At 37.2% G+C, this 25,055-nt stretch overlaps 1 protein-coding gene across 3 annotated transcripts in view; it reads right to left on the minus strand.

Moving 5' to 3' along the window:
• Positions 1-22,967, minus strand: part of LOC139121063 (semaphorin-3D-like) — a 138,179-nt gene extending 115,212 nt beyond the window's left edge. Inside the window, exons 1-4 of one of the 3 annotated variants that reach the window (XM_070685683.1) lie at positions 22,823-22,960; positions 17,251-17,604; positions 5,258-5,415; positions 4,640-4,794 (exon numbers count right to left, since the gene is read on the minus strand). The gene's annotated coding sequence lies outside the window, so the exon portion shown is untranslated. Of the gene's footprint in view, positions 1-4,639; positions 4,795-5,257; positions 5,416-17,250; positions 17,605-22,822 lie in introns of all 3 variants that reach the window. The other 2 variants (XR_011549216.1, XM_070685682.1) reach the window with 2 other exon arrangements.
• Positions 22,968-25,055: the final 2,088 nt, after the last annotated feature.

Here is a 25,055-nt window from a genome sequence, read left to right on the forward strand (position 1 = left end):
AATTAATACTAAATATGAAAAATAGCGTCAATGATGACACTGTTGCTCCTCACTGCATTTAGCCGCAGGGGTTTTGGGAATGTTGCTGAGAAAGATGCAAAGAAAGGGTTGAAATGTGAAACTGTAATAAAACCTATTGTTTTTTTAGCAGTGAGTGTCCAGCTTGGTATACATGCCATCTTGTACATGAAGGCAAAAACATAATTTTCACATGTCCACCAACTTGGAATTTGCATAGATCAACATAGATCATCCCAATTGATTTATCTGCAAGATTTTGTATGTTCCTTGCTACAAAATTCTGACCCAATTGAATTATAACAAGAAAATGGCACGCATGATTGGACAGTGTGGACTGTGTATTGCATGCACTACATCTGCCGTGATGATGGATTGCCAGACGACCACATACACTGCATCAAAGAACTGTTAGTTTAAAACGAAAATATAATTCTAAACAAACTTTCTTTGTGTCATTGATAGCCTTGATTTTCTTTGGATATTGAATGGACACATTTATTAAAGACATCACTTTTAGCTTTAATATCATTGATGGTGAAATGATTTTTTGCAGAAACTTGATCGGTCCAGCCAAGTACACATGCTTACTCATAACAGCTAGCTGGACTGCAATGATCACAACATTGTTTTGTGATATTCCGATACAAAATTAAATAATTTTATTAATATGTCCCATTGACTATAAAGTTGCAAATGTTTCCTTGGGTGTTGAAACATGTTAGCATAGTGTGTTACAAATAACAATCAACACACCAAACAGCAATGTTCATGTAAGAACAACCTGCTTGATTTCCATGGACTTTCTGGTCCGCCCATCACACTGTTATGTCCGTTTCCCCTCTAGCTTCCGAAAATTCTTAGTAAAGTTACAAATTCAGTCTCAAAAGTTTTGAGTAAATTTCCAAATTGACTGTATTAATTAAATTGTCAGTTATCAACAAATTCCTTGTGTATATAGTTCATCTCAGAACCGGACATACAATATACACAAAAGATTTGGCAACACCCTGACAATTAAATAATCTTCAACAGCACTGATTTACATTTACAAATTATTCTATGTGAAGTAATTCTTCAATTGCAGATACTATGACAGAAGAGTTCAGCACTGCCAAGATATGAGTATAGCACACTGAATTTTGAACCAGAGTTATGAAAATGACTGAACTGTGTCACAATAAGTTTCTTTTATTAAATCAATCGTTTCATTTTTTCTAAGATTGTAGAGACTAAGGGTTAAGGATATTAGTAACTGTAAACCAGGAAAAAATAACAATAAGTGGAAAGGATCAAAAGAAATCAACTTATTTCTTTCTTTCTTTACATATTACAAAACCAGAAAGTAACGCATAATTCTAATTTAAGTGATTTAAGGCTAGTTTTACAAGCTTACTTTTCAATGTTTGATGGAAAGAAATAAAAATAGCGTCAATGACACTGTAGCTCCCATCCTGGACTATTTAGTGTTTGTTCTCTGGTCAGATATTTGAACATGTGTGAAAGGGATAAAGTGCATGAAGTGAAAATACTTAAATGTCATGTACTGGAGACAGTGAAATATGTTTAATGTATTTATTCAGAATATAAAATGGAAAAAAATACAGAATTAGAAATATCAAATACTGTGATACAACCATTAACTCAACAAGTCATTGACAATGACATAGTCCCCACTTGTGATAGGAGTATTAGTCTTGATGGGGCAGGAAAATGTGGTCATTAAGAAGTATCACTGGAGTGTATATGTTGAGATCTATGGGCACATAGGTCTATGTCGTTGTTCCCAATTTGAAACACATGAGGCATGTCTAAGTTATGGTTCTAAATCGGGAAAAAAGATCAGACCTCTAGCAGTATTGGCCAGCCAAGAAATACATATGCGCATAATAAATGAGGTACAAGATGTGACATCTTAAGGTCTAATATCCTATAAAAATTGGAGGGTATAGAACTTGTGGTTACTGAGATATGCATATATATGTATAATCAAGGTCAAAGGTCATCGAGGTCACATGACATTTTGAAAAAAAAATTATATTGCTAATTAATCCCTATATGCCATAAAATCAGACCTCTAGCTCTATTCGCTTGCCCAGAATTAGATGCGTGCATAATTAATGAGGTAAAGCGTGTGTTGTCATAAGGTCTCCCATCCTACTAAATACAAAGGACATAGCACTTGTGGTTACTTATTTATTGACATAAACATATATTTTAGGTAAAAGGTCATCACGGTCACATGACATTTGGTCAAAAAATTTCTCTCCTATAGTTATCCCTATATACCAAAAATCAGACATCCAGCTCTATTGGCTTGCTCAGAATGAGATATGTGCATAATTAATGAGGTACAGTATGTAGTGCCATAAGCTGTCCAATCATACCAAATATGAAGGGTGTAGCACTTGTGGTTACTAAGTTATGGACAAATATGTATATTTGAGGTCAAAGGTCACCAAGGTCACGTGACATTTTGTCAAAAAAATTGTATTGCTGAGTATCCCTATATACCGAAAATCAGACCTCTAGATCTATTGGCTCGCTCAAAATTAGCTATGCACACAATTAATGAGGTACAATATGTGGCGTCATAAGCTGTCCCATCATACCATACATGAAGGGTGTAGCACTTGTGGTTACTGAGTTATGGACAAATATGTATATTTGAGGTCAAAGGTCACCGAGGTCATGTGACTTTTTGTCAAAAAAATTGTATTGCTAAGTTATCCCTATATACCAAAAATCAGACCTCTAGCTCTATTGGCTCGCTCAAAATTAGATATGTGCATAATTAATGAGGTACAATATGTGGCATCATAAGGTGTCCCATCATACCATATATGAAGGGTGTAGCACTTGTGGTTACTGAGTTATGGACAAATATGTATATTCGAGGTCAAAGGTCACCGAGGTCACATGACATTTTGTCAAAAAAATTGTATGCTAAGTTATCCCTATATACCAAAAATCAGACCTCTAGCTCTATTGGCTCGCTCAAAATTAGATATGCACATAATTAATGAGGTACAATATGTGGCGTCATAAGGTGTCCCATCATACCATACGGTATATGAAGGGTGGTAGCACTTGTGGTTACTGAGTTATGGACAAATATGTATATTTGAGGTCAAAGGTCATCGAGGTCACATGACATTTTGTCAAAATATCCGAGATATCTGCGTGAACGGATGGACTCATGGATGGACGAACAGACGGACATGACCCAATCTATAAGCCCACTGGACTTCATCCGTGGGGACTAAAAATTGTGTCACTGCATCCTTTTTGCAATATGAATACGATGAGAAACTAAATTTTTATTCTTCGTGGCCTTATACATGGGAGTCTATGGAGATCTGCCTGATACATGGGAGTCTATGGACGTGTAAACTAAAAATATGCAAATTTCACCACGATTTGCCCAAATTTGGGAAAGGTCACTCCTATGCACTTCCATACCAGTTTCAATCAATCGGACTTGTGGTTTTAGAGGAGAAGATTTTTTGACCAAAAAGGGAGAAAATTACAAAAAAATCCATGAAAAATAGCAAGTCCAAGATACTGACCCAAGATGTGCACAATCATTTCAGGTCAGCCCAAAGTACTTACATGCTAATTTTTCATGTAATCTGCTCAGTGGTTATTGAGTTTTTTCAATTTTGACTGTTTTTACATTTTTTCACTTAATTTGCATATTTTTGGCAATGACAACTTCATTTGAACAAAATCTCATCTACAGCCCATCATCCATGTACACACCAAATATCAAGATGAAATGTGCAGCGGTTTTGGAGTTTTTGATGTTGACGGACAGACATACAGACATACAGACACACAGACATACAGACATACAGACAGTTCCCTAGCCTATAAGAATAGCTTCCATTGCCATATATACATATGGCTATGGGAGCTAAAAAACCACAAATAAACCTCAAAAGCAACAAATTCCAAGCATAGATTACACAATGGTTCAGAATGTTCATTTACAAAGTTCACTCAAAATGTACTTTGAAAACGATAGTATTTTGAAAGCTGTACCGCAGCTACTTACTAAAAGTCTGTTGAAAAAGAGTACTAAATATCGTTGTTTTTCAGGTCAACAAGTGATTGAATCAGAAACATGTGTCATGAAACAGTAAAACAACAACTGATAAATAAGTAACTTTTCTCAAGAGTAACTTGAAACGCCTCGCCTGAAAGAAAATTTCATCCCGTTTCACAGAAACTGACTGCGTATTCGAGTGCCACAGCAAGGAACGATCAAGGAATTCCCGCGAAAAATCACTCCACACGTGTACTCGTCCAAAACATTGATTGTTCACTTTTTAGCTGCATGATTCAGCCTGCCAAAAAATATTTTTATTTTGTAGATAAATAATTGAATTTCTTATTTTTTTATTTGTTTGTTAATGAAAAGTCATTTCAATATTTTTAGATGCTTCTGTTAACGTTGCTTGGTCACTAGATTTTCATACATCCATATACATGTATGATGAAAGAGGTGTATCAGTGAAGTGTGAATATTTCAGGACCGAATTCTGATGCAGTTACTTCTAATAACATTAATTAAGAAAACAATTTGTGTCTGTATTTTTTATGACTTGTCTGTACTCACAGATTCACTGATATCATCTGCAGGAACTTTAAATACATATCCTGGTCCATCTTCTTGTTCTGTATGTACAGCCCCAATGTATAGGTCATTGCCATCCACAAATAGCACATGGTATGATTCAGCAAACTCCTGGGAGAATACCTTAATTCCAGCATCTGAATGGTAGAAAAATGAAATATCACACAGTTTAGCAGCAGAACCCTCACTTGTTTTTTTCAGCAAGAATAACTTTCGCAGATACATGTACTGCTTATTGTATTGGATTCATTGCAGTACTGTAATCCATATCCTATAAATGCTGAACTTTAGTACGTCAATTAGAACTATTTTCAAATATTTAAGAAATAAATTTCTGCAAAATACTATAATTGAGCTGATTTCTTGGGCCAACCAATCTTACAACCTTTTCCGTTGAATTTATTTTCCAAGAGCCATCCTTTTCATCATCCCTAAGTTAAGAGATCGTGCTACATGACTTGACCATAGATCACCATGCTACTCAGATTTAGAGTACCATTCAGATGTTACTGTAGAATTCCCTCATCTTGTTTGTAAATGTAAATATGTTAGATAATTGTGCAATATTTCTACAGAGACAAAAGAGGTAGGACTACCTACTGTTATATGGAACATCAGCAACTCGCTCAGTGCCAGAGGTCAATTGTGTTACCATCGCACATAGTAAGCAAACTGTTAATATAACATACACTAATCGCCTTTTTGTTTCCATGGTTTCTTCTGAAAACTTTCAAACAAGTCTCACTTCAGCGTTGCTCCTGAAAGTGGATTATAAAGAGAGAGAGTAGCAGCTTTCATTCACATTACAATTTGTTGGATGATGATGACTTTTAATATCCAGCTAGTAGAGATAATTGCATTTTATTTTCTGGTTGATAAGAGTTTAAAATGAATGGTTGAATCTGTTTATCACAGATACACTGCGCTGAACCATGATTTGTTTCAAACTTTGACTATTTCACATCACACAAAAGACGACTGACATAAAGTCACAGATAAGAGGTGGAAGATTATTTTCGTCTCCAATAATGTATATGTATCGATGGCATGTAATTTTTATTATATTACCATGCCTTGTCAGTCACATTTTAATTGGTCAAGCTGAACCACGTGACTGACCACAAATACACAGTAATGGTTTGTTTACATTTCCATGAATATGAATAATAATATAAACAACTCATACTATTAACATCGTAACTTTCCAGCTAAAACATAAATTTTGAGTTGTACAAAGACCATAATTAATCACAAAATAAAATGGAGAAGTCGTGAGAAAAGTTTAGACTCTTTTTTTTTCCAGAAAATCTCTTGATTTGCAAAATGTTCACAGCATGTGTGACAGTATGTTGTGTATTGCACAGTTCTGGTTCTTTAGATAATATATAATGGAACCATTCACCTTTACTTATGGGCCCGGGTGAGAGGAAAGACAAAGTTTACATCTTGACAAGCCTTGCCAGTGTATTTAAGGCTTTCCTCTTGCCCTTGTCCATAAAGTTAATGGTCAGGGCATCGCCCTTTATTTCTATATTCTCTAGCAACTGTTTTCCTCAGCAAATGCAATGGCGCCCTCTACAGCTCATTGAGTTACAACATGTAGATTATGTTATCTTTCTAGGGGATTGTTACAAAAAAATTAATGGACAATTGCAGTATTGTTTTTAAAACAACACTGACTACAGAAAAACAAACATCCATGATTGTCAAAACTGAGTTTTTGTCAAAGAAAAAATATTTGTGTTTGATACAACAATATCTGTTTGTACAAAGACTTGCATATTTAGCATATGTGATAAATCATTTAGAGCAAATTAGATGCCCATAAAAATGCACACTACACCATTCAAAGTCCAACATACATGTAGTAATCCATTAGAGGTCAATCGCTAACACAGGAATCCCAGTATCAATTAAAAGTAGTTATACAAGCTCATATATCAACCTTTTAATATGTATCATTGTTTACTTGAAAATGAAAATGAACACAACAGGTTCAGCGTATTTGTTAATACCAGCTAACAGTGCACACTGACTCCTATAATTACACTCTGTTGGGTTGAAATCTTATCATTAAACAGCAGTGGACATAAATTAACATGATCTGTGCTATCCATCTGAACATTTAGAAATTTTGGCAGCCCTGAGGATCTTACCACAACATATACTGGTATATTATTTACAGCATGTCACCAGTCTTTTTGCCAAGGTTTAGGAAAGTAAGACAATTCCATATGTCCCCTAATATGAGTGCATTGGATTACCATAAGGGAACCCTACCTGAAGTTTGGTTAAATTTATCTTGTACTCACTGTCATGTGTTCTCTAGATAAGTACATGCTTTTTATAAGGCCATCTAGATACTGTCAATGTCAATTGTCATTGTGAATTTAACTAAATAATATTATATTCACGAATAATTTTCAAATCTGAAGAATAATAAAAAACATATAGTTTGTATATTTACATGTATTTCTATGATGCTCCTTCATAAACTTTCAATTGATGTGCTTTAATTAAAATGGTTCAGATGAAATGTATGCAGCTATTGGCAGCCATTTATAATTTACCGGTACCTATATTCTGTACATATAAATTTAAGGTATTGACATATGTGGCAATGTAAACACTACTTTATGATCTCAATATATTGATGGATAGCTTGACATTTTTTGTTATATCAAAATATGTGTGTTTTTTTGCCACAACCAATTCACTTGATAAGGTTATTATGTTACTGATTAGTGTGACTTACCAAATTGAACACGGAAGTAGTTTCATCAGAATACATGTACGCCTTTTCCTTTTCTTTAAATTTGAAGTAATAATTGTAATGTCCGTCATGAGAGTGGAATGTTGAACCACATTTAATGATGATTTTATACATTGTTTGCTTTATTGACAAAGGTGAATTATTGCACACAGTGTTATCACAATGAGTCCATCTGAACAATGCCATGAACCCTGACCTACCAGTAGATACGTTTGGACAGATAAAAATTCCATCTGGAACAAATTTTCATGCAGTGATAAGGACTATTCTGAGAATTTCCCTGAAAAGAGCAAGGTATGACTGGAACTTCACCTGAATGTCATATGTAAATTTATGGAGACCTTTTAGTACTAACGACTATGATTATTATTGGATACAAAATAAAGAGGTACATGTATGCCTAAAATTTGGTACGCTATGAATGTTTCAACAGTCTCTGAAATAATAACATCACTCAACATAGCATTTTGACTACTCTCTCTCTCTCTCTCTCTCTCTCTCTCTCTCTCCAGTATATATACACTGTAAATATAGAAAGAGAATACATCTTTTTATTCACTATTATTGATTTCATTGAAAAGAGAAAACATTACCTACTCTATTTCCTCCAGAATGAGAAACAAGTGTCAATTCACTCTAAATAAATTCAATATGAATATATGTGTCAAGTTATTGTTGATATCCTCTAGTTAACAGGATATGTTACTGTGCTTGTTGTAGTACCGGTACATGAATGATGAAGCTTATATTAATATGATGTATTACGTCAGTATAAATATATTAGAGTTGAAGAATACCCGACATATGGATATAATGACTAATTTTGAGATTTCTAGGATGATCTGGTTGGTAAAACTTATCTAAATACAGCCTCGGTCTTTTTCTTTACTTTCAATCAAAAGGAATGTAGTGGCTCATTTTTTTTGTTGGTACTGTTACTACCTCTGTCAAACTGATAAATTATCTGATCACAAATCAACAACACTGTTTGGTACCCTGCAACACGCTGATAGTGAGGTTAACAAAACGACCTAATTAACTCTACCTGTGTCCAGCCAGCTAATAAAGAAAAACATAGGGCCAAAGTCCCTGAAGCTACTATAGACATGGATACAAAATTAAGTATTTCCCTGACTGTATGAAATTATCTCACTAAGGTCATCCTAGGGACCTGTAAACAATGTATTAAAACTTGTGTGACCAGCGGTTTTGAAAAAACAAGCGACTCAACAGTTGACAGAGCTCTGCTGTGTTACATAGAGAATAACCTTTTGTGACACATGTATTGATGAGGAAGGTGGATATCTTTGATACCTCATTTCAGGATGGCCTGACCAAAAATAGAAAAAAAATTCCGTAAAAATCAGGGATTACCCTGGCTCAAGAACGGCATGAGATAAAATCGCACATGAAAAAAACAGTGGGAGAATTTCAAAGTCTGTGGGAACCGGACCTAACTTTCCCTGATTTTCTGCATATTGGTTAATTTGCATAACAATACACTCAGTGAGACAGTTTTCGGACGACCTCAGTTTTCAGACATTTAATGACATGCTGTTCGTTATACGCCCTTCGCTCCGTTTTGATAGCGTTTTACAAGTCATGCTACAGCATATTAAGTCAGGTGACGCTGCCGTCCCGTTTTGGATTTTTTTGGGGTAAAAGCTATTTCGGGCTACAAACTTGGTGAAGTTAGCCACACCGTACAATACGAGGTGTAGAACGCAACACACAGGGACAGCCCGTGTCCGATATCTAGAAGCGCTATACACGTTGAAATATACCGTCGTCCATGGATTAAACGTAACTAATTATCACGAAATATTTCCACATAGTTTTCTAAACACATCGAAATTGAAAATCGGCGTTCGAAGTTTCAAAATATCAATATTTAGCCCCTTATCACATTAAAAATACGACGTCCGATTACTGCGATAGCAGTCCGATTACACGCGCTCAACATGGGGCAAAGATTTGGCAACTTTGACCCCCCCCCCCCTAAATGCCACTTCTGTCGGTGTTAACAGTTTGAGGATAAACACAATAAAGTTTCAAAATTCGAAGGGTATGGTAATAAGATTTCGTTGTGCTCGTCACTTATGAAACGGCTTTGGGCGAAATTCACTACCCTGTCCGAAAACTGTCATTCTGAGTGTAGTTGTAATCGGAGGCGGTCGAATCCATACTTTCCAGTGCGGGAGTAACGGAAGTACAGTAGTCCAGAATAGTGCATTTTCGTTTTTTCTTCGCACTACCACTCGTACTGGACACGAATATTCCTTCGAAAGCGCCATTTTGAGCTACGACAACACACTGTACATCAGCAATGAACACTTGCTGTATCGACTTCAATGATTTGTCAACGAACGCAAAACGAACGCAAAACTTCCTGTGGGCAACCAATCACAAACGCTGTTGAAACGGGTAACTCTGCAACGGCTTTTTTCTAGCGTAATTATAGCGCTCTCTACGGCGACACAATGAGTGGTTCTGTACTGAAAACCGGCCAAATGCTACCAATGAATTTAGATCGCGTAAAGGTATCACGTACGCGCCATTTGAATTATCGGCGCGACTTTTTTGCCCAATTGATTTTTCTGAATGCGATTTTTCTGATTTTTGAGCATAAATATTGCGTTATCGCGCCCCAAAGTGATCCCTGAAAAATACAGATTTGCATATTTCATAACAATTTGAACAAATCTAAGTTGGGTTATCCCTAGGGACGTGTACCGGTATACCAAATAACAAAGCTGTCTGACCAGTAGTTATGAAGAAGAAGATTTTTTACCAAAAACGCCTTTTTTTGTGCTAATTTGCATATTTTCAACAATATCAAATATTGATATACAAGTTTCTCAAACTCATATATTTTATCCACACAACAAATATCAAATCAGTAAGTACTGCAGTTCTCAAGATATTTAAGTAGACGGACGCCTCACAAACGGACATACATACATACATACATACATACATACATACATACATACATACATACACACATACTGACAGTGCACGCCGGACAGATACCCATCCCAATAGCTTCTATAGACTATATTAGTCTATAGTAGCAAATAAACGAGAGTTAATTACATTTTAATTAAAGTAAACAAGACTTGCTTAAATCAAGATTTTTTTTCATAAAAAAAACAGCATATCTGTCAGGTTATAAAGAATCTTAAGCTGGTTATCTTTTTATCAGTATTTTCATCCTATTAACCAAGCACATTTTAACTTTCAAATTAACATTGTAAGTAAGTTCTGTTGAATAAGTTGAGACTGTACGTACTTAGAGAAAGCACACTGAAGAGACAAATGTTTGAAACTTAAGAAGTTCAAGGTCATCAAAAGCATCATGTAACACTTTCATTGCACTGTTTACACAGATTGCATAATTGCTATAAATAGCACATGAGGAATCTTACAGCCCAGCTTTACCATAAAAACCCTATCACTTTGACCACTCTTTTAATTGACCACTCTATTTTTTTCCCCAAAAAAGTAATTTTATTTTATCCTTACCAAGTCAACCATAAATGGAAATTAGAACTTTCTCTATCTCTATTTATTTGACCACCCTATCATGACAAACTATTTTGAGCAATTTCTTTTAGATAACATACAGGGCACAATAAATGACGGTTCAGAATATGTCAAAGTTGGGATTCAGGAAAGTTGCCTTTACATGTTTTAATCCTCCAAGATGGTAAGCATTTCACTATGAACTGTCAAAAAAAGTTGAATTTTCTGATAGTTCTACACTAAAATTAGTTTGGCTTTGATGATTTCCTAATTAATTCAACTATTTAAAATCATATTATTTTTTTCTAGGTGAATTGATAGGGTTTATACAGTACAAGAATTACACATAATGTAAGTCAAAGTTTGATCAAAAATGACAAAAAAATTCCTTAAAAATACAAATTTGCATATTTCATCACGATTTGAACAAATCTAAGTTTGGTGGTCCCTAGGGACCTGTATACCAAATAACAAAGCTGTCTACCCAGCGGTCATGAAGAAGAAGATTTTTTACCAAAAACGACTTTTTTGGCATTAATTTGCCTATTTTCAACAATATCAAAAAATTAAAAAAAATTGTTTTTCAAAATCATACTTTTCATCTACACAACAAATATCAAATCAGTAAGTACTGCGGTTCTCAAGATATTTGAGTGGACGGACGCCTCACAAACGGACATACATACATACAGACTGACGACGGACGCCGGACGGATACCCATCCCAACAGCTTCTATAGACTATAGTCTATATTAGCTAAAAAACAGTGATATAAAATTTGAAATATGCCATAGCTACTGTCTGCTTTGTCAAAAAGCCCTACTTCCCCATGAAACAAAGGAAAGAAAATCAAGGTTTATATTTTGAAAGCCTATCATGTAATCAAACAATATAATTCTTATAAATACAGCTAGTTTTCAATCGGGTTCGAACCCACAACATACGGCATCAGTCGCCTAGCGGAGAGGCAACAGAGAGAACCGCTCGGCTAAATCTCCACTCCCAAAAAAGAGTGGTTCAATAGCCGGCTAAGTTGTTACATATTTCTGACTGAGACCGTTCCACACGTTGTCGAGTTCGTGACTAACGTGTCAATGATGGCACAATTTATTTAGGGGAACTTGGAAATACACTCCCAATAATATTTGAAATTGTTAAAAAATATCAATTAATAAGATGTACAAGTCATCGCTGATGACACAGTCCCTGCATTATGGTGTTTGAATTACGGTGATTGAATTACATGCTTGGTAGCTTCATTATAGGGGAAAGGGGTGAATTTGTTAAACGTTGGGAAATATATGATCTAATATGGCCACCCGGCAGCCATATTGGATCGTATCACAAATTATATTATGCTTAGCTAGAATCCGGCAATTTGATTGGCTGGAGCCAGGGTTTATATTCTCAACAAGGAGACCTGCACACTGCGTAACATTTTTGAGCTCACGCAAATTTCCAACGGTAACGTGAGAGTTCAACGCACCATAATGTCAAACAAGTCTATTGCTTCAGATTGATTTTGATTGTTAAATTTTAGTCTAGTGCAGCATGACGAACCAACAAATGAAGAGTTTCTGTAAGCAGCGGAGGCTATGTAACAACAAAAATTTTATAAAGTTTTTTGAGCGTGTTTTTGAAGTAAAATTCTTCAAGTTCTACCGGTATGTCTAATCGCGATATCGATGCGTTGCGTGACCATATGAATTCAACTGCATGCGCGCATTCTGAAATGTTCTATTTTAGTTTGTATGAGGCTGGGCGCTCCTGAACTCTCGTTCCAACTTCGACCCTAAATAACGACATTGTCCACTTGTTTTTAACTTTAGCATATTATAATGAGGTTATAAACGGTGCGCTCAGGTATTTGGTTGCGGATATATGACCTCTGGGATGAAAATTAGCGTATTTGGTTGAAATAATCACCTCGCTTCGTTCGGTGATTATTTCCTGCTTAATACGCTAATTTCCACCCCAGAGGTCTTAATATATCCGCAACCAAATACCCTCCCTTGCCGTTTATGACCTTTAAGTAAATTGATGTGCAAATATATGCCATAGTACTTTATCTGTGTACCAACATTGAACGAAATTGGTTCAGGGATGGTTGAGCTATGGTTCAAAAACTTAAAAAATCGTTAAAAATGGCCGCCTGGCAGCCATATTGGATTGTATTGCACAATAAATTGACGTGCATATATACCGGTATGTCATAGTACTTTATCTGTGTACCAACACTGAATGAAATCGGTTCAAGGATAGTTATGGCTCAAAAACTTGAAAATTGCAACAAAATGACCCTTCTCCCTCTACAGCACTTTGGCAAAAATATGCAGCGAACAGAGTTATTGACATGCTATGTACAAACATGGGAATAATAACCTCAATGTCAATATTGATATTGATTTTTTCCAAATAGAAAAGACAAAAGAAATTTACATGCTAGCTTTTTTCAGAGAATGACTACTTCAGTTGGTTATAACTTGCCTCCCAAAACTGTGACATATGTAGTACCTGCAGAATGTGATTTTTATGGTTAATTGACGGTTTCTTTGAAATTTATACTACAATATTTCAACTTACTTTTAATAAATATAATTAATCAATTATCATGAGACTTCACATTATTGCTTTTATACAGAACTGAAAAATTTATAAGAAAACTAATGTCGTTGGTACAAATCAAACAGCATTGTGGGTAATTTATTGTACTGTGCCTGTGTTTGCTCTCAGGTCAGACCTGTTACATATTAGATTGATTTATTTATTTACTCATTGATTGATTGATTTTTTGAAGTTTATTGTATGTATCGCTCCTGTTCGTGTCTTATAAATTACATGTACCAACAAGCTACGATCGATGAGTTGAAGTTAAAGGTTTTCTCAGGCAATGCAAGACAGTGTGTACATGAGGCAACTTGTCGCCAGAGAAACAAACGTGTCGGTTTTCCAGGCAACATCGCCTGACCTTCTCTGGTGATGTGACGATGAGGACACTCGACTTGCCTACCGCATTGCTCAAGAAGTTGCCTTGTGTAACTCAGCCTTAAGAAAAGCTGCAACTTTATCCCTTTCCATCTGACAAGAAGTAGTTTACAATATGAATGAGCACATGAATGACCTTCTATGATTACCGTCTTCACTGGTCTCATGCATCCTTTGTTACATTATGAATCCAATTAGTTGTTTTTTACATTATTCAATGATTTAGTAGCTGTCTGAATGAACAAAGTCTGAAATGAGCTGCATACTTAAAATGAAAAAAGACTAAAAACAAAATATCTATTCAAACTTTTACTGTACTGTAACCTGGAGTTTTGCCAAGGTGAACAGTCTGACCTATCATGGAGATGAAAAATGGAAAAAAAACAAGTACCGGTAATCATGCATTTTTAATGCCTTTTCATGTTTGATGTTTTCCTGTTGATATTTTTGTGATATGGAATCATGAAGAGATTTGAAGACATTTGTACAAAACCCCACGGCTATCTATTTCAGTAAAAACTATCTGAGTCATTTCATAATTTTATTGACATGGATCCAATTTATCAGAGAAACTGGTGTTATGGTCTGTTTGTAACTTGCTAGGTTCAGGTTGTCAAGGGGGTGCAGGTCATGAACCCTTTCCAATCTATTACAAAGACGCTACTGGGCAATATTGTGCAACAGCAGATGTTCATTCAACAGCTTTTGATAATGTTGAGGCAAAAGTAACTTTGTACACTATGTGAGCACTGTGTTTTCTGTTATTTCCCCAAATTTCATTCACTTTTAACACTTTGTTTATAATTCTGTCATCAATTATTATGTATTTACTTGAACCAAATTATTTGGCTTGCATTTATGAATTTTCCATGTCATTTGTTTTGATGTTTCAGATCCACAAGCCCTCGGGCTGGTAACTCCAAAAAGCTAAGCCCTCTCAGAATCCACAAGCCAAATGGTTACCACAGTTGTAAATTCTGTTTAAATTATACTGTCACACTACATAATCATAACCATCATCAGAAAGTGTTGGATGTTTGAAATATTTCATCCTGTCAATTGTCTAGCGACGACAATGCATTTGCATGAAGTAAATGCTGTACAAGTTTCTTAATTCTCCTCACTGATTTTCCGAATTTCACTAATCTGCTGGCCTAGTCGATGAAAAATAGTGCTTGCCCAGAAAGAAAAAACTGCTAGCCCATGAGGTCAGGCTTGTGGATTTGCTTGCCCCTGACTGGGTTACTCTGTTGAAGTCATCTTGTTTACTGCTGATATGTTTTTTATATAGACCAGTATCTGAACAAAGCATTTTATTCCTTTGTCCCATATTCAAGTTTCTTTGTCTACAGATCTGCATTCACTATTGCAAACAGAGTGGGTTTGGGAAAACCAATGGGTACAGGGTTGATGTCTGCTATGAAGATGGTTCTTATGACAGTCGTTTCACACTCTCCTTGTCTTTCCTTGGCGATTATATTTGTGAAGGACAGACATAAACAACACAACGTGCCTATTTCACACCACAGAACATTTCTCACTGCAGAGAGGTAGACATTGTTTACAGTTTTATAACTCAACTCCACATCACAGGAACTGAAAATACCTTGGACAGTCCAAAACTTCCCTGTACAACAGGGAAACAAAGACATTTCATTAGTTTACCTTGTATCAATGTTGTGACTACATGTATTAGTTATTTTCCATTGATGCAGCCTTTGGGTTTTACTCTAATATTGATGATGCCATTGATGCTGAATGTACCCATTGCTAACACAACAATTTTATTTTCATGTATGTTATTGATTTCCTGAGAAATGCTGCATAGTGAAACTGTTCTGCAGCTTTTCTCCTCAATTTTACAACAACAAAGATGTATGTTTATTATTTAGCTACATAAAATTCAAAGACAAAGCGACATTATTAGTCATCTGAAATTATGGCAACCGGTAGTGAAGATTTTGATGCACAACGCATTTTGTATTAATTCATATCTTACGACCAGAGGAGTTGTTTGAAGGAAGGGACAATATACCGAGGATCTAAAAAAAAACCTTGGTTTGTATCCAAAAATTTGTCAACTCATCTTCACCTCATGCAATAATTTCTTTAGAAAGTGAGAGTATTATTTTGCATGATATTTTAATGATATTTTCACTATTTCTTAATAGGTCAGGAAGTGATAAAGAAAGCAGTCTACTAATCCTGTTCAGTTTTTATGGAGCACAATTTTAAAGAAATCAACTGGGAATAAACACAACTCTGGAAGTTTTTCTGGCATAAAAATTGTTTTAGAAGGTTTCAAAATATTCTGAGACACGCTTTGGAAGATCCTTAGGACAGCTTGCACTCACACAAATTTCAGCCTTATATCTCAAAGCATTGAAACAAAACACACGGAAAACCGATTTTTGAAAGGTTATGCAAATTGCCTGTCACGTGATAGTTATGTAAATAATGGTGACACTATGGTAACCAAAATGTTTCCCTATATCTAGGCTTTCTGAAAATATATAATATAGTGGGGGCTCATAGCTTATTAACCACTAGAGTATTGTTGGCTTAAAAAGGTCAATTTCCTTTCTTGGAAACCAGTGTTTTTGCTAAGGTTGGGGAACATTGGTAAATGATTTGGGAACCTCGGTAACATTTCTACTGTCCCCTGATCTGATTGCATTGATATACCAAGGGGAACCCCGGTAAAATGACTGGGGAACCCCGGTAACATTTACCGGGGTACCGGCCTTAACAAAAACACTGGAACCTTAATTATAATGGGTATAAATGTAACTGATAATGAGGGATTTTTTTTATCAACTCAAAGTTAATAATTTGCTTATGATCTTAATGTACTTGGAAATTTGTATCAAATTCAGCCAGTGATCTGCATCTCATCGATATTTGTTGTCATCAAAATATCTGGCTATGTTACTCGAATATCATTTGAATTCTGCCAACTACCAGGTAATTGGCTTTAACTTTTGCATTTCAACAACATTAATTTGTGATATGAGTCAATGAGCCTTATTAACCAGTCTCAGCTAATGCATTCTGAGAGCTTCATATAACTTGTTTCTTTAGAACAAAATGCTGCAAATTTATTGGAATGGAGTACATGTAAAGCAACTGCTGCACTGACAACAATCCTGAGTGTACAGTAAACGTAGCACTAAAAACACTGTTCTGACTGGTTAAAGGACCTATAATATCAAATAAATAAAATTACAAAAAATCCTTGAGCACAAAAATTAACTACACACGAAAATAACTAAAACATTATGTGACTCAGCGATTACAGGGGTGTACTCACAGCTCAGAACTATTCAAAGGGCAACAGTCTGTTCGTCTTGGAATATCAGCAATATCGGCGAGTACCTTAGCAAAGGGAGACTTGCTTGTAGACTGCTGAGCGCTGCATGCACATTCCAGTGGCTGGCGTGTCTCAACACTTGTAGCATCAATGTCCGTGTTATGTGCGGAAAACTGGCTGGTCCCAATACAGTGTTCTTTTCCAGTTGTTACTTGGCTAGGCTGAGCGGCAGGGTGACTGTTCAGCTGGAGTAGATAGGAGTGTCCCTAAATCCACGAACACTGTCTTTTATACCGCTGACACCATGTGCACACACATCACATGCGAATAATTGATAACCAAGGTGTACACATCCTAAAATGCAAATGTCGATGGACCATTACGGGAAGGATCCATTAACTTAGGAATACCCGACTTCCCCAGAGGATCAATTTCACAGACCTGCGTTTCCTACAATGGCACTACAATGGCACCAGCTGGATTAGATAAACATAACAATGGAACATTCACACCTTGGGGATTAAAAGTCTTCTGTTTGTCACCCAAGTTGGTCACGCAAGAACTCGGGTTTCAGGTACCATGCAAGTTAATGCAGCCTTTCCCTAATGGACTATACAATCACCTGTAATCGGCATAAATTATCGCTGAGTACAACACAATCCTCGATGAGTACAACCACCTGTCATTTATATATTAAAACAACTTGACCTCCGGCTCACTATATAACAAGCTTAGCGAAGTCAGTATTTTAGTCAGTACAGAAATTGGCAACACAAAAACAAAATCATCTCTTGACACTACTCCCCTTTCAAAGACAAAAATTGGATGAGTCAACTTTTTGTCTCACCAATGTGTTTGTACCCTTGTTTTAAGGTTAAGCTTCATCATTCACATTGTAATATCCTACAAAATAATCACAGCTTTTCTCAGATTCTAATGTATGAAAGAAAATGTTTTTTGTGTTCTGTTATCGGTCTAACAGATATCCCATAACTTTGGGTTGTGGTACTTTCTTAGAACACAGTTACTCAGTTACACTACGGCTCAAATAGTCTGCACCAATATTGTTACAGCCTTTGATAGCAGTACACTGTGTAATCAAATGACTGCAAATACAGAGCCCATCTCATCAACCGACTATTTGCTATTTTGGCTTTATTCAAATAGATCAGTGGCTGATGGTCAGTTTCCAGTATAAACTGCTTGCCATACAAATAAATTCCTTCATGTTAGTACCCTTCAATTTTATTGAAAATAACACTTGATCACGACAATCAGATAAGGGACCGTCTCAGATTGTCGCAGAAGTTCAAGAAACGAAATTTCTTCGTTTAGATCAAAACCCCCTCCCCCCTCCCCCTAAACGAAACTTCCAAAGTGCGAAATGTTCATGTCTGCCTGAAAGTACAATGTTGCATTTTGCTATAGCTACTATAGACGTATTCCCCTTGCCACATTACAATTAAAGTAATCGATCAGATTTGAGTACTAACTGGGCATTTTACCGCATAAAAGTTTCATTTTATTTTACTTTCCCTTTTTGCATCTCTTGTACTTTTCTTTGTCTTTGTGAACACGCAATTTGTACTTGGTAGGGGCGGTAAATAAGTGAGAAAACTTTGCCGCAAGGGGGCCCAGGAATGTTCAATCATAATGAAACGACTATGACCAGGTGCATAACAAGTGAGAATAAAGACATCTACACATGCGATTGTGCAGTACCTTAGTCCAAGCTTGGCGGTACTCTTAAGCTTGGGTGAAGGTTTGCCAATGCTCTTCGGCCAAGCTTGTCGTCGATAAAGATTAATCCAAGCTTGTTTGCAAATCTTGAGATAAGGATTGTGTCCAAAGCTTGGAACAGGGTTATTACCAAATCTTAAATCAAGCCTAGCTGGGATTAAGCTTCAGTGAAGCTTGGCATTTAACCTTCACCTAAGGACAAACAACGGAGCTGTTACGTACGGCGGAAAACGCAGATACGCAGTTTGGTCGATATCGTATTGTATTCGAGTGATGTGTCCAAAATGCAAACGCATTATGTATAATAACCCCTTTATCATACATGCATACATTAGTTTTGATCATTTCTCTGGCGGCATTTCGATACTCGATACGAAATCGACAGAAATAGGCCCTTGTTTATTCATTATTCGCGCTGTACTCATATAGAAAGTTGGTTGCGAAGGAGTGATGGCAACCGTTTCACTTGTTGATATTATTCCGCTTTTGGGCCATTCCACTTCACTGGGTGGTTGTGGTAAAATTTCAAATTAAACAATTTAATTATTAAGATGTCAATCCGGGTTTTCATAATTTGAAGGATGTTAATATTTATGTGAACTACCGCATTAAATGTGAAACATAGGCTGGAGTGTGTAAAGTGAGTAATTTTTCAGCTCTGAAAAATATTCAAAGCCCTTCATGAAAGTTACGAGGCCCACCAAAAATCCAGTCAAAATCGACTTCGCGCGCGCAGCTCCCGGAGGAAAACCTACAGATATCTGTACGGCCTCGCTTGTTGTACGAATGCAACGTGGATGTACGTTTAATAGTATAGTTGTGCCAGTCAGTTCATCTTCAAGAATTATCCATGCCCTTCCTTACACATCCAATATGCCGAATTTATCATCTTAGAAAGGAATTTGTGAGCGGATTAGGGAATACTTGAAGTGAGTACAGCTTGTATATACATTTTGTTGCAATATACGAATAAACCATTTCAAAGGTATTTACATCGTCTGATCTTATATTTTTGTCACTGGCTTGCCTAAATATGACTAAACTTGTTTAAACGACTTACATTAAAGTTTGTCTTTCGTGGGAGTATCTTTACTAGTAATATGATTTGTGTCAAAAACTTACAAGGAACAGGATCACGAACTTTCTGAGTCACTACAAATCGTAAAGTGTGGTGTGTGCATCTCTTCGCTGTCGTGTTTTTTCAGAAGTGTAGTCGGATTTTTGTGGCTCATTTATGGCTATACTCGATTTAATTCAGTACATCGGTATTAAACCTTGTCCACAAGAAACTTGTCATATAGCGGTTAATTCATAAAAGTCGTGATGCAGTCAATTAAGCCGCACTCTTCAGCTGTGCAGACGACATGAGCACCGGGCGTACTGGACCTTGATGACAAGAGGTGTTCCTGTCGCGATGTCGGTCTCAACGCAAACATATTTCAACGCGTTCATGGTTATTTTATCCAAAGCCCGCTTACTGGTCTATACTTTTACTTAAATGTGGATCATAACTTTCAAACCAATAATTTGCCAAGACTCGGCAGCAAAATCGGCTCCCTAAAATGAGCAAACAAATAACCCTTTAGGTCAAATGCTTGGGTCAAGGGACCCAAAAGCTACAGTGGAAACGAGGATGATAAAAAGCTTATCCGTAAAGTTCGGCCCAAGGTTTACTGCCCAAGCTTGGAACAAGATTTGGAAGTTTAAGCTTTTATAAAGGTTAGTTTGCCCTAAGCTTCAACAAAGGTGTGCAAGGATAAGCTTCAGCTAATCTTGGGCGTCCAAGTCTTAATTTAAGGTTGGCACGCAAACCATTGTTCTAAGCTTCGGCGCCAAGCTTCATATAAGCTTTGACTTAAGCTTGGACTAAGGTATTGCACAATCGCGTGTGTAGTGGTTAGAGCAGACGCTTATAAATAGCACATTTTTAAAAAGATTATACTTTTTGTCTATGTATATAATTTGATGAATGAAATGTTTAGAATACAATGTTCCTATCTGTAAATTGTGTTTGGGGCACAAACGAGATGGAAACAGTTACAAATTTGTTGGCACGATTGTGCAGTTTTTCTTTAATTTAAAATAAACACACGAAAACTTGTGATCACAAAATAAAAGTGCGAAAGTGAAGTTCACTAATTGAATGGAGGTCAAACCCCCTCCCCCCTAAACGAATAAATTTCGCTTTATGAACTTCTGCGACAATCTGAGACGGTCCCTAAGATCAAACTAGATTTAACAGCATCCTTTCACACCTCCATGATTACAGGCTCAGATATAGTTTCAGCCAGAGTCCCGGTCATTTACATTCAATCTTTTCATTCTTGTGAACATCCTCAGAATCAATCATGGAGGTACGTGTACGGTGTTGCCCTAGAGTATGGCGACAATGTCCGGCTTTGGCTAAGGGAGGCGGCGTAGTCAAAGCTGGATACTCTCATCATGCTCTCATCATCATCCTCGTAGTCGTAGGGCCAGCTAGTGTATGGTGTAGCGCCATGTATCAATAAATGAAGTTGGCACACAGGTGCTCCTTAGTTGGGTAGTCTGCTAAGTGGATCGATTTTCGGATCGATCTATTGATCCCGTAGTCGATATGCCCGCCACTGCAACCTAAATACTCACAAGGTGTGCAACACAGTCACTCCAAAAACACACCACCCGATTTAACTGGCCGTGCGGCTCGCACAAAACATTCAGAACTACACTCCCATATACCAAGTTGGATCACAAATTTACCCATCTCGTCGAAAATCACGCCGATGAATGTGTTGCTCGCATCATCTTGAAGAAATCGGCCGTGTTTTGAGACCAAGCGCAGTGAAATGTGGCCTGCAGAATGATTCTACTATATGATGTAATTTTTTCCACTACTGATTGGCTAATCACGGCCAAAACAAAGGTCATGGCAAACGTCACTGGTGTAGTATAGCTGAACCAATCAGCAGTGGAAAAAATGACGTCATATGGTAGAATCGTTCTGCAGGCCGCATTTCACCGCGCTTGGTCACAAAACACGGCCGATTTCTTCAAGATGACGCGAGTGACACATTCATCGGCGTGATTTTTGAGGAGATGGTTAAATTTGTGATCCAACTAGGTATATGGGAGTGTAGTTCTGAATGTTTTGTGCGAGCGCACGGCCAGTTTACAAATCGGGTGGTGTGTTTTTTGAGTGACTGTGTTGCACACCTTGTGAGTATTTAGGTTGCAGTGGCGGGCATATCGACTACGAGATCAATAGATCGATCCGAAAATCGATCTACTTAGCAGACTACCCAGCTAAGGAGCGCCTGTGGTTTTCACTGTTACCGATTCTGCAACGACCTTCACAAAATAAAACTTTAACTTTCTTCAATGGCTGTATCCATTTCAGTGATAATTTAACTTCCTGGTATACAGAAAGAATGTGCTGATAGCGTTGATCGCAAATAACGTCACTGTTCTCTCTCATTAATATGCATAAATAAATATTTGTCCGCATTTTCCGCATAAACGACAAAAATAAAACCTGCGAGTGTTAGAATGGCTATATAGCGTCACACTTATTCGTATGAATTGATTACTGAGACTAAAAGCTGCAACAACAGCCACACAGTGACATACAACGACAAAATTTGTCCGAATTTCAGCACATTTGTCCGAAAGGCGCGCGCGTGCAGCTATATTTAGTAACAAACCCGGAATCGCGATCAACGCTATTCGCTGGGGAAACAGAACGCACGAGTCAACAGACGCAGCCAGGATTCTATCGCCATAGGGTACAAATGTTGAGTGTGTGAATGCAATAAGCCGATGAACAAAGTAAAGAAAATATGATTCCACAACTTACCTAATGAAATCTTCACACATATACTTTAAATCTATGTAGAAACAATATTATATCAACAGTGTCGCACTTCTCAGTAGACATACGTTGTTATCGTTGGCGATGAGGTCTATTTTTCTGCTGTCCACTTCCTTGTTGTAGCGCCCTCAACCAGTCTGCGATTCATCACTTCCGGCACCTGCCCAGAGATGTCATTCACACCATAGACTGCAGTCACAGGCGCTCCTTAGCTGGGTACTCTGCTAAGTAGATCGATTTTCGGATCGACCTATTGATCCCGTAGTGGATATGCCCGTCACTGCAACCTAAATGAGTATTTAGGTTGCAGTGGCGGGCATATCCGCGACGGGATCAATAAATCGATCCGAAAATCGATTTACTTGGAGCGCCTGTGACTGCAGTAGCGAAACTGCTAATCTATACTAAACTTCGAGAATTGAGAATAAATGATGCACAACAGAGATAATATGCGGTATGCGGTGGTCGTCACACCCCACGAACGTACTGCGTACCCTCGAAAAAACACACCACGTTTATTATGCAATTCCCCCTCCTACATCGAATTATCAAACAGACACTGAAATGCAAGTACTATGAAACTGTATTACAACAATTACATAATAAATTGGGGGGGGGAATTGAAATACACACCACGATTATTATGCAAATCCCCCCTTACATCGAATTATCAAAAGAGACTGAAATACAAGTACTATGAAACTGCATTACAACAATTACATAATAATTTGAAAAAAAAAAATTGCTTGTGTTGACATCGTGGAGCTTCGACCGAGACTGAAGACAAAAGAGCTTCACACCAATATGTAGGCGCGGCATTCAAACACAAACGTCAATCAAAGGAATTCTCTTATATAACGAATAGATAGTAATGCGAAACGCATATAATTGTTCAATCTATACTAAACTTCGAGAATTGAGAATAAATGATACACAACAGAGATAATATGCGGTGGTCGTCACACCCCACGAGAGTAAAAAGCTAGGCTAGTAGTTATGATGTAGGCCTATTGGAAAGAAACAATGAAAAATCTATGATGGACCACCAAGCTTTCTATTCTCTTCTAACATTTATACACCAAGTGATCTTGCTACATCTAATTTCATGCTAAGAGAATCAACGATATCTTTAGAGCCAGTGGATTTCCACCCGCCGTGTCTGGCCAAGCATCTCTCGTTCACATTGCTATTAGCTGCTGCCGTGGCGCCCCCTGCCCTGAAACTGTGAGTACCAAAATCAGAAATATTGCCAACAGATTGCTTTATGCCTCCCAACATTAGATCTTTGGCTGTAGTATACGAGATACCAAGATGCTTATGAGGTATCAACCCTTCCTTTGTGTGCTTTAAACGCAGAATTAATACATTTTACGAATAACAAGGCTCACCTAAATAGGCCTACATAATAATGTTTATTTCGCAACAACACACTTAAGAAGTGTGGTAAGGCAAAAATACCTGTACAGTTCAACGAAGTGTGGTAAGGCAAAAATACCTTTACAGTTGAACGTTACAAGGATTAACAAAATGTATCGCTCTGTTGCTGCTACTGGACAAGTTATTTTGCCTGATCTTGCAATTACCACTGAGTGACCCTCCCGGAATTGGTCGTTTTTCGCTTGTGAATGATGTATTTCTATATGGGTATCCGTAAAGCTAATGTCATTTATCTTCACGTTCAGTGATTCGCTGATAAGCAAAAAAACTGCAAAGGAGACAAGGCACTGTGGCACAAAAGACGCAAGTCTGATAAATTGTTAGATTGCCCTATACTGGATGCAAGCTTGGATAGAATGTCGAAGCTTACAGGGTCTTTGGGAGACTTTGGCTTGGCTAAGATGCGTCTGCAGTCCTCCAAGGTTGATTGAACCAACAGGTGCGCCGTAGGAGACTCCGTTCCCGATAGAGTATGAGCCCATCTGATGCTATAAACTGCAGTTTCCAATGGTGCTGTTGTCTAAGCGCCATCTAACAAACTACGAAGATACACTGCAATGTGGATCGGATTGGCTCGGAATGCAGCATCCATCGTAAGCTTAAGGTTCGCTGAACACCAATTTTTCCAGCAAATCCATCCATTCAAGTACTTTGATACTGTGGAACCTGCTTTTGATGCCAGCATCACGTCGGGAAGGGTTTCACATAGTTTTTTCAGGGCTAGGCTATTAAACTGTGTTTCCATTGCTCCACCTGAAAAATATCTTAACGCAAAAAACAG

The sequence above is a fragment of the Ptychodera flava genome, chromosome 21 (genome assembly GCF_041260155.1).
Source record: "Ptychodera flava strain L36383 chromosome 21, AS_Pfla_20210202, whole genome shotgun sequence".
NCBI lineage: Eukaryota > Metazoa > Hemichordata > Enteropneusta > Ptychoderidae > Ptychodera > Ptychodera flava.